The sequence below is a fragment of the Pipra filicauda genome, unplaced genomic scaffold (assembly GCF_003945595.2).
Source record: "Pipra filicauda isolate LSUMZ 115617 unplaced genomic scaffold, ASM394559v2 scaffold94_size2452230_pilon, whole genome shotgun sequence".
In the NCBI taxonomy this organism is placed as follows: Eukaryota; Metazoa; Chordata; class Aves; order Passeriformes; family Pipridae; genus Pipra; species Pipra filicauda.
In genome coordinates this window covers 842,440-854,183 of record NW_024105142.1, presented here as the reverse complement: position 1 = coordinate 854,183, position 11,744 = coordinate 842,440, and the positions used below count along the sequence as shown (strand labels likewise).

At 37.6% G+C, this 11,744-nt stretch overlaps 1 long non-coding RNA gene across 1 annotated transcript; it reads left to right on the top strand.

Annotated features, from left to right (window-relative positions):
• The first annotated feature begins 284 nt into the window (after nucleotides 1–284).
• LOC120325343 lies at nucleotides 285–6,962 on the top strand. The gene is made up of 4 exons (XR_005567290.1): nucleotides 285–301; nucleotides 571–580; nucleotides 5,925–6,115; nucleotides 6,830–6,962. It is a non-coding gene; the product is annotated as an uncharacterized LOC120325343 (long non-coding RNA).
• The last annotated feature ends 4,782 nt before the right edge of the window (nucleotides 6,963–11,744 follow it).

Genomic DNA, 11,744 nt, shown 5'->3' with positions numbered 1-11,744 from the left:
AATTGCTACTTGAATTATAGTGGTAAGTGGCACTTTGGAACGCCTATTGAAAGTTCTTAGTTTTTCCTATTTGCCATATGCAGCACTCATTTTCGAAAGTCATTGGGATTTGCTTATCCTTCTGAAGAAGTATTTTTGGACATGATAAACTCACTTTCCCTCCCCTCTCCCCACTTGCAGCCGAGAAGAGTTGTTTTTGCTGGCAAAGTGATAAAGCACGAGTGTCTGAGCCTGCAGAGACACTCAGCTGGTGGATGGGATACATGAGGAGACGCAGACCAGTTCATTGCAAATGGCACAGGTGAAGGCCACAGTCCTCTAAAGGCACTGTGGGACCATAACTTCTTTTGCCTTTGAGCCCTGAAAAGCTGCAGCCATTGCTGCACTGACAGGGCACTGCTGGGTACATGTCAGGAGCAGGGGGTGCTGGTAAGCCCTTCTGCTTCCACCAGAAGTACAGCCAATGCTTCCACCTTCACTTGCTGGCAGGCAACTCTGTGGTTGTTCTTTAGGTTGCTACTAATCTCTGACTTGGATTTGATCATGCTTCCTTCCCGATCTTTTCAGCAGGAATCAACAGGTATGAGTCCTCGTTCCTCAGTCTTGGAGTTGGAAAATTAAAATGAAATGGTGACTGAGAGGCCCTGAGCTGGCACTGTGGGCTGAAATTACGTCTGTGAGCGTAACACAGACAAGCCCAGGCCTGGCTTGGGCCAGCTGCAACAATGACCTGCTGGAGTACACCCTCCTAAAATGATTCTCAGCCTGGAAGAAGATTTTTGTCCAGCCACGTCAGAGCAGCAATAGAAACAATAGAAGGTCAGATCCATCTATACCAGCACAATGCTATGTGATGAAATACAACTTCTCTCTTTGCCCAGAGAAGCTGTGGATGCCCCATCCCTGACATTGCTCAAGGCCAGCTTGGATGGCCAGCCAACCTGGCCTGTTGGCTGGCAGCCCTGACCGTGGTGGGGGGTTGGAACTAGATGATCTTTAAGTTCCCTCCCAATCCAAGCCTTTCTATGATTCCTATGATTCTATGAAACAATTGTGTCTCATTTATCACAAAGTAGATGAGCACAATCCTACTTTTAATTATGTTGGACTAAGTCTGAGGTGGTGCCACAGCCTCTTCTGGAGCCACTCAAGCATTACACCTACGTAGGCCTGTACCCAGAGCTGGGGCTGAATCACCTGTATGCTGCCTATGAAACAAGAGATCTTGTTTCTACTTTCTTTGGGGCTCTGTGTCTCTATGTTACTGCTGCTAGCCCTAAGTGCATCAGTTCTTGCTTTGCTTAAAAAAAAAAAATGTAGTCTAGTGTTTCACTTCTTAGTACTGGAAGAATTATGGAATATCTATAAATATATATATCCTGCTCCAAAGCTAAGTCCCTTCTGAACGTGATTAGCCTTGAAAAGTGTAGCTCAGTGCTTTTAGACCATAAATCTGTCAGGATGCATCCTTTTTCTCTTGTGCTATATGAGTTGAATGTGAAAAGATTACTTTTTCAATCTGCCCTTTTCCAATCTGGAAAGACATGATATGCATTTTTTATTTATTTATTTGATTGAAAATTCATTTTCTCATTCTTGATATTACAGTTTATTTTATGATTGAGGTTACCACAAAGGGCGCCTTTAAAAAGTTTTTTTTTCCTGATAATATTTTTTTGTTTTTTCTCTGTGAAAATATTACTTCTCAGTTGAGTGAATTCTGTTATTACTATTGTCTTTTCCATTAAGCTTTTTTTAAACTGAAGTGAGGGAGAAGGAACTTGAAGGAAGAAATGGCAGTTCAGCCAGCAAAAGAAATTTCCAAAATGTTGTTGAGCTACCATGGTTATCTCTACCATATTTCTATTGCAATCTGTTTGTAATTTCCTGATCAGCTTGTGCAATTCTCTGAAGACTGTGGCCTTGACAGGTGGGGCCTGGGTCAGGAGTGGTTCTTAGAGATAAATGAGTCAATCTTTTTCCCTCAGCTGCAATCTGTTCATTGTGTTTTTTCATATATAAATTCAGATAGTATAGATTAGAAGAAGATAACTTGATTCAGATAAGTTACTATTAGGGTTGATCAAAGTCACAGTTCCAGGAAAGACTTTTTTTTTTTTTTTAATTTATATATATATGTTAGAGTAGGTATTAGGAATTAATATTAGCAATTAAAATAAGTTCTTGTATTTCTTTTTTTTTTAAGAGATTAATCAACATTTGGATATCTCCTCCAAAATTCTGCTACGTGCTCCAATATTGAAGGTTCACAGACAAAAGGAAACAAATTGTTTTGCTTTGCAATATCATCATGTAGCTTTGGGCCAATTTTTCTGTACATCGTACAGAGCTTCCTCTTTTAGCAAAAAATTTACAAAAGGATTTTTGTCATATAACTAACATTCTAGGCTTTCTGAAATCAAAATCCTGTTTTTTTTCTGAAAAATAAATAAAAAGTATCTAAATGAAGTTTAAACAAAAGAAGGTATATGATAGATAATTTGTACTATATCTTTATGTATAGATTTCAGTGCATAGCACAGAGGAATCTTGAAGACATTCTGAGATACTTAGCCTAGTAAATCATTAATCCTAGGCTACAAAATAAACCATGCTAGTGGAATCTCATGAGTTGGTATAGGATCTCCTTGTGCAGCTCTCTGAAGGAACTTGACCTTAAGAAGTAGATGATGAAGTTCAGAGTAGTTCTCATATCCAAGCAAACAAATATTCGGGGGGGGGGGGGAAATCAACAGTTGTCTACTTCCTAAATTGCTGACTAGATATGCTTTAAGCATATTCTCATATCAATCTTACATTTTGATGGGGAGAGACCATCTCCTGTATATTATGATTTTGAAAATAATAGATAAGACTAAACAATAACTAAGATATAGGAGAAGTAAATATTTTCTGATGTGTTAGCTCTGGAGTCAGCATGAAGCATTTGGCATGAAGAATTGATTAAATGGGTACAAGAAAGCAACTAAACAAGCTAAAGTTAGTAATAGGCAGGCTGAAAGCTTGCCCAGTTTCTGAGGAGTGGAAAAATGAAAGATAATAGAAACTTTATTCATGTTCTTTGTGTTTGTGTTTCCCTCAAAGAGGGGTATGAAGAGTGTTAAGAGAAAGAAACATATTCATGCATTCTATATTGTCCACTGGCAACTGGCAGAAGTCAAGAGCTTTAGAAGCTTTGTCTTTCTGCTGTGTGTCCTGACTTTCTGCATTTGCATCAATATGGCAAAATCTGTAATCTTCTTATAAACCTCCCTCAAAAATTTGTTTATGTATCTCAAAACATAGCACCCAAATGAAGTTTACCCACTCTAGGTGCAAGAAAAGTCCATACCTATTCTCTTTTGGTTTACATAAGAGTATATTAAGAGCCAAATTCAGCCAATGTTTTGGGTATTTTTTTTTCCTGCTTTTTGGCAAGGTGCATCATAGTCTGTTTAGTTAATACAGTCTTGGTAACAGAAGATCTTGCTTGATCTGTTTTCTGTTGAAGATTGAGGATGTTCAGGGATTTGAAATGGATAGATTTACTATGAAGCATTGGTGGATTTGTAAAACAGCAAAATGAGAACTGGATACCTTGCTCCTCCAGTAGTGGTTGCCAACAGCACTTTGAAAAGTAACAAAAATCCACTGTAGTAGTCCTTACCTAATAGCAAAAACCTGAGTTATATCATTGCTTGTCTGGTCAGAGATTTTGTGAGTCCCAGGACATGCAGCCCTGTACATTGGAAAATATAGCCCAAGGGGAATGTAGAAGCACAACACGTCCACAATATTTGTGTTCACATAACAAAGGCCAAAATTTAAATTTAAGAAAATAAAGAAAAAAAGACAAAAAAAGGAAAGCAAAAACTATTCAGGGTTTTGATTCGGTCACTGAATTTCCCATGTAAATCAGAATGTCCAGAAACTTCCCAGGAGGATTCAGGCTATTTCTTCCTTCCTTACACAGGGTGTAAGTAGCAGTACAGCTGTGGTTTGGTGCAGAAGCAACAGAGTAATTTGTATTAATGCCATTGTTGTACATTGTGATTGGAATCCATCTACTTCTTTGACTTTTGCAGATAGGAAGTTTGCTCCCCTAAATGTAACAAAATGAGAAAATTAAAACATCCTCTCTCTTGCCATACCAAGTGAGGTCCCAGAATGCTGGTGCTGAGGTCTGTGTCTGGATAGAGTCCAGTCCTCTTGTCATTTGTAGGACTGCTGAGATTTATATTAGCTTTATCACTGGAGAAGATTTTAGGGTGGTCACCAAATCTCTTACTTTTTTCTTCAGAGGTTTTGGACAAATAGAGGGCCAGATATGCTTAACACAGGATTTTATTTTTTTTTTAATTTTCCATTGTCTGGAATGGAATTCTGCTTCATTTACTTGCATGTCCAGTCCTTGCTGTGCCCCACATTTGAGGTAATAATCCTACACTGAAAAAGAGATGTTTTTATCCAAAATAGTAAGATTTTGGTATAGATGTTTTCACATTTAAAAATAGAGGAATAGGGCACACTACTCTGACAGCACTGTGAATTGAAGTTGAGCACAAAACATAGATAACAACAGAATAGACTGTTAGTATCGTAAGTTTGTGCAACTAAATTAAAATCACTGGTTTTTTCGTTATATTAAAATATTCTTGTTTACAAAAATTGAGTTCTCAGAGCCAAGATTTTATGAAAAAAAAAAAAAAAAGTAGGTTAAATCCTTGTAATCAGAAGCTAAATGTGATTTTGATATTGGTCAGAATACTACCTAGAAGGTATGAAGTGTTTCTGTAAATTAGCAGTCTAGAGTTCCTCTCACTTATTAATCGCCATTTAAAAGATAGGCAGGGTATATAAGCACCCTCCATCTCAGTGGTGGTTCAAAGGCTCCTCCTGGAGAGAAAAACATATCTCAGACTGTTGGAATAAATTACTTTTTCCCAGGTGTCTGTTTCTATAAATTGCTGGGAAAAGGTGACTCAAACGTTTCACTCAAATATTTTCTTCTTAGGTAAAGTGAATCCCATCTAAGATTAATAAATTCAGAGAAATATTGGAGTGGAAAAAAAACAAAACAAAACCAGGCATTCTGCAATGCAGGGCATTTATGTGCCTTCCCGCAAGTAAAATTATGTTTTGGATAATAAATGTGCCTATAAATATCAGGTAGCTATGGGAACTTAAAGATTGTATATTGCTGGAAGGATAAATAGAGTTTGACTGCCAGTGCTAGCAAGATGGTAATCTTTCTCTCAACAAAACACTTGTAAGTTGCTATTCACATGTGAAACATTGTAGAGGACAACATTTAAGGGTCAAATATAGTGGAAACTGGATTGAAGGGATATGGTTGGCATACTGGATTGGTTTCGGTAGAACTAGAGCCCATCAGGCCCTGGGAATTCCTGAGTGTTCTTTACTAAAGTTCATTTTCACCACACAGCAAATTATTACAACCTTAAATGGCAATTTATTTTTGCCTCAGTCTCAAATGACCCTTTCCCCTCCCAGCTGGCCTGTTGGTTGGCCTTATTTCTTCACACCTTCTTGGATAAGAAAGTATTCAGAAACCAAAGCTTTAGGGATACATCTCAAGATTCAGGACCTCAATAATTAGATGCTTTAATTTTGAATGGCTAACACCTGGTTCCAGAATAGAATCCACTATCATCATTCTGTACCTGAGGATGGATACCCAGCTCTTGTCACACTCAGCATAGAGACACCTTGACCAAACTAAGAGTAAGGTCTGAGGCTACATATGAAACACAACCCTCCTTGCAGAATTTTTCTGTACAGAGCACTGTACAGAGATGCTGAACTTGAGCTCTATAGTCTGTAATCATTCTTTGGAGCAGTATGTATAAGTCTCTGTTCCTTTTTTTTTCCCTAAGTAAAACTTTTTTCTTCTCAAAACATAGGAACTTTCCCTACTTTTACACCTCTGTACCACAGGACACACAGCCCTTAATGAGAGAAAGAAATTCGAGTGTTTTCATCTCAATAGCTCTGCACCCATCTTTTAGGAAAATGTCCTCCCCACAAAGGTACAAGCTGCTCAGTAGTGCTGCAAACTGCTCCAGCTGAATCTGCTCCAATGCACAGAAAACAGGTAATTAGGAACTATTATGTGTTTTTATTTGCTCAAATTATATACCTGGAGAAAATGACAAACTTTGATGCTCCAGGTGGCTTCATCAAAATTACCAAGTGAGAAAAAAAAGGGGTAATTGTAGTAAGATTAAATTAGACACATTTATATTTCACTTGTTTTGTTACAATTTAATCATTTTGCAATGCCTTGCCTTTTCTGTCAACAAGAAACCTTTTCCCCAAATTTTTCCTTTTTCCCATCTAGATTAACTTATCTCATGAAAGATATCTACTTATGGTCCCCAACTTTGTCTTTGATGTCTTGAATACACTCAGACAAAAGGAAGGCAAAGCTATTTGTCCTAAAAATTATACAGAAACAACTTTGTATGCACAGGGGTGATATGGGTGGTCTTGTCCTGCCTGGAGTGTGTATGTATGAAAGGATATAGGTTGACAAGATATAGATACATATTTTGCATCAAATGATATAGATAAAATATATTTATATCAGCACCTAAACCTTTATGTTATCATGCTATTCTGAAGTCCTGGAGGATTTTGCAACTCAGTGAATCAATCTATAACCAGTATTTTGTTACTAGAAGTCTGGGAAAATATCATCAGAGTTAAGGAATTTCCTCAGCCATTACTTGTTGATATTTCTAATAATGTCTTTACTTTGTCCAGTGTGAATTAGAAGTCCAAGTGATTTTATCTCTTTCCATACCAGGAAACTTTATTTTTACAGAGGAGAGCAAAGATAAATACAGTTTTCCCTCCCTTTCCTTTGTGAGTATGAAGCTTATCATAGGATCAGAGGAAATATTAAAAGAATACTATTGTCCCAGCATTTGCTGTGTATTATTGGCAGGTAAGTGCAGGGAACAGGAACAATCTATAAACTCAGGAAAAACCCCACTGCTTTGACACTCTATTCTCTCAAGGCGTATATTCCAAGAAGGATTACAATTTTTCCACTCATATTTTCTGATTTCTAAGAGTTCTTTGTGCTTGAGGCTACAGTGAGACACTTCAGCCCCTGAAGGCAGGGTCTGTGTTCAGTGGGATGATTTCTTTTCCCCCTCATTCTGATCTATGACATGAAGATGCAATATCAAGTATATGGCCCTAAATTTTCAGTTACACAAATTCAGTCTGCTTACCTGCAGCCAGGATGCACTGTATCAGCAGCATGAATGCACCAGAGATTTCTGGTTTCCGATATTTAACAGTTTTGCAGAGTAGGAATATAATCTTCTTTGGCAGTTTAATTAAAAAAAATGTATACCAAACGTAAAACCCAAGTTGTTTTGGAATAAAGTATCAGTTTTTAGAGAGTGAATTACCATATCAAATTCATAGGCAACTGCAAAGTCTACCAAAGTAAATTCTCTTCAGGTACAAAAAAATATGGACAGCAGCAGCAAAAAAAGAAAACCTTTCTCTAAAAAGCCTGAGAAAACAAAGGTCCCTAATGTTACCTTAAATATAATGAATAATAATAAGTACTGCTAAAACAAGCTTCCAATATAATCTTGACAGTGACACCAATGAATTGTGCAAATGGCAAATGGTGTTTTCTTAATGGACAATTTAAGGTCCATTTTCTTGAATGAGTCCAGTAGGAGGTGATCCTCAGCGGACATCCACTTGATTCTGCCCCACTCTTACCAACATACTTATCTGCAGAATCGTGAATGTCAGTGTGCTAATGACAATAAAGGCTTTACATAAAGAAGCTTAGTTACTATCTACCGTTTCTAGACAGTTACCATCTATGCTTTGAACATATATTAGTGATGATCTTTCTTTCAGCTTACAGATCAGGGCTTTAGAAAAGTCTACTCCCATATGTCTGAACAGATTAATATCTGTACTGGTGCTGGAGTCTGCCACAAACACTGCTATTTTTTATCCTAGAAATGAGTTCTCCATTTTCTTCTTCTTGCCCTTCTTGTCTGCAGGATCTCTCCTAATCCACAGCTCAATCATGCTCATGTTGTAGTTTTACAAAAATAGAATATCCATTACACCCAGAAAGGAGTGGAATAAATGCAGCCCAAGATTAAAAGCGTGGGTATTCTTTTATTGATCACAAATCATTAAAATGGGCTCTTGTGCACAACAAGAGGGATGTTGGATATCTCCTTTTTTTTCCAAATCCTGGAGCTGGTGATGAGTTCCCTTCCTGGTCTTTCTCTTTTTGTATACACACAGTGACTACAGACGTGACTACTGTCCTGAGCTCTTCAGACTCTGTCAGACTTCATTGCAGTTTAAGCCAATTTCTAACCAGAATACAATTGACGTATTTGAATAGGAATCACTACATTTGGGCAGAACTAGCATGGAAATCAGCTCATTTACATTTTCCAGGCTACGCAAAAGTCAGTAGACAAGAACACTGTTTGTGTAGAGATTCTTGAATTAAATGAATGTGAGTCAGCATGTGCTTTAACATGGCATTCAAAAAGTTATTTCTTAGACTGTCTTCCAGCTGTTGTATAATATTCTGATTTCATTTATAATATGTACAGTCACACAAATTCTGTTGACGTCAGCTGTAGTTCCTCCTTATAATTAGTGCGTAATGCTCTTCTCATGTTTAACACAGGGAAGTGGAGGAATCATTAATTTTCTCGAATAATTAAGTTGTCATCAAAATATAATGAAGATAAGAAAATTAAACAAACTCTCTTATTAGTCTGAATGAAATTTGAACTGAAAAAGAATAGATAACTGTCTACATCTGTTTTTTTTCCAGAAGTAAATAACCTTGTTTAAAAAAAAAAGCCGCTTCAGCTGGTGCCTTGACAAGTGTGTACATCTGTCACGTTAAAAGCAAACCCTAAACACTTGAGTAAATTAATAATTAAGGATATCATAAATCTTATGCCACCCACATAATTATGCCACTTTAGTAGTGTATTACTGCATAAAACAGTAGACTTGGAAAAGATTCCTCTGGTGCAGGCATAAGAGAGTGCTGACATCTAGCTTAAAACTACCTTTGCCCCCTATCAGCCCTTCTCCTGTGCCTCAAATCAATGAAAGTCATGTCAAAATCAACAGAAAAACTCTCACTGATGCTAAAAAAAGCCTCAAAATAATGCAGATCTCTTCATATATGAAAAACAGGATCTAGTTTATTATTCTTATTCATGCCTGTTCATAAAATGGGTTTGGTTGGAAGCGACCTTAAAGATCATCTAGTTTCATGCTCCTTGTCATGAGCGAGAGTAGTAATTGTAATGTCTCAAAACAAAAACCTCTTGTGCTGGATTACTATTGCAGTAAAAAAATTAAAATAAGCCTGGAAAAAAAAAGGAAGTATGAGGGTAGTTAATTAATTTTCAAGAAGGGGGTCAGACACAGCACAGTCAATTCAACCCTCATTGTGCAAAAGCTTCCACTAGTCATTCATTTAAAACCGTTTATAAAACCTCTTTGAAAAAGACAATATGTTAGGAAGAAATTTGTCTGCTAATGCCAAGACTAAACCACAGATATTTCTTTTTATTCAAGCCTATTGGAGAAATGAAGAATATCTATTTTGCGGAAGAGAATCTGAAAAATTTTCTTCAAAACATATTTCTTATTCCTACATGTTCCTACATGTTCCTACAATTTCCAAGAAAACCACTAGTTTTCATTGTTGCAGAAGACTACATTTGTATCTTCTGGCATGACCACAGGGATGGTTACATCTTGCAGATAACAATTCAGAGAGCCGCCAAACCCTGTAAGGACAGAAAAACCCAATGACTAGAAGCGTTATTTGTTTGTCTGACTTTGAAGAACTCAGTGATCCGTGAGCAGACAGAAACAAAAGACTCATTTGCAAGGTACAGCCTTGTGAAGCTTCTGTGTGCACTTAGTTTCAGGCCCAGTTGGTCCAGCATCTACAGATGAGAAATTGCAGCCTGTTTTCCAACTTCTAAATGGAGAAAGACTCAGGACCTGATCCAAATCTCAGTGAAGTCAATGGGCATCTTTCCATAGACTCCAATGGACTTTGAAGTGGGATCTTTGTTCCAAACACTGCTAGTAAGCAAAGCTGTGAGAAAGTATTATGAGTAGTTTCTTTACTGAGGGAAAAAACTGGTCTGTAAGATGTGACTTCGCACATGCGAGCGCGTGGGTGTATATACTAATTATATACCAACAGGAAAAAAAGACATTTTCATGAGCAAACCGCTTTCCTTAAATGACTCCCTCCTGGCCTGACTATTTTTGACTGAAAGTACTATAAACAGAGCAGGACAGACATTTGTATCATTCAGACAAGGATTTCTCTTGGGTCAGCATAAGAGCAAACACAGTTAAGTCACCTCTTGAGTGAGGCAATAGCTATGTTTGTATGGATATGTGCATGCAACCTAAGATTTCCATGACCCCCTTGTCTTTGTGCCAACTTTTCACAATTAATTGACATCACCCATACTGGCCTTACATTCCCTCCTCACCACTTGCCATTTCTCCCTTCCCCACCACTGCATCCAAATCCCACCTACCATTGGGAAATTCCTGCCTGTATCCTGAACTGGCTGTCTGTTTTTCCAGGGCAATTCTAATTACTCAGAAGGAGGGGGGAAAAAAGGCAATTGGAACATTAATTCTCAATAGATTTCCATTGAATCTGCCCATCTTTCTCTCTTCTAGCTGTATCTGCAATTGAAGATCTTCACAAACACAGACTTAACCTTTTCCAGCCTATTTACTTCTACTTTCACTGCCTGGCTCCCTTGATCATCACTTTTCTTCCCAAGATATTCATAGTATGCAAAGAGACAGTTTGAGGACTTTGCATTAACTTAGCTCAGCAAGTCATTTTACTATGCCATAAACAAAAAAGAAACATCCACACAAGTGATGTGTGAAGAGAGCAGGTCCCCAAATCTGCTGAAAAAACTCAGTGATAACCTTCTTGTGTTTGGCTTGCTGAGATAGTTGTCATCTATAGTTTTACTGCAAATACATAAGTTCTGAGTTGTAACCCAAAAGGAGATTTTGTTTCAGCCTGAGTTCTGTATATAGGAAATAATGTACTCCACTCCACCAAGGATCTTGTAATTCACTCTGAAAACCCTGAAATTCATCAGCTTCACTGATGTAGAGCTAGAGACTTGTAGAGCTAGAGACTTCTCCCATAAGGTTAATAGCCCATTCAGTTCTCCTTCCTAATCCTTTGTAGATATGTGATTGAAGGTGATGAGTATGAATACAATGGAGGCTGCTTCTCAATATGGTAAATCAGCCTTTGTTAAGGTCTTTCATACCACAGTTAATTCAGTTAAAAAAACCTCAACACTACTGAGTAGGCAGCAATGCCCCTGCTTCAAACTTAGGAGCAAAAACTCATTTTTATTGATTTTCTTGTCTGCGGGTAGATTTGGACTCTACTTAGAATCAAATCGCTGCTCCAAATTTCTGTAAAATAAGTTATGTTTGTTCTTTAAAGAACTCAGGGAAAAAGGTCTTTCTTGACAAAATTTTCTGAGAAAAACCTGACTCCAGCTAAAGTCAACGGGAGTTCTGCCACTGAATTTACTGAGACCAACGTTGTGCCTCAAGGACTGTACAACCCTGTTGGATCTGTTCTTGTTACATCTGATACATTTCTTGTTAGGGAAAACATAGGAGCT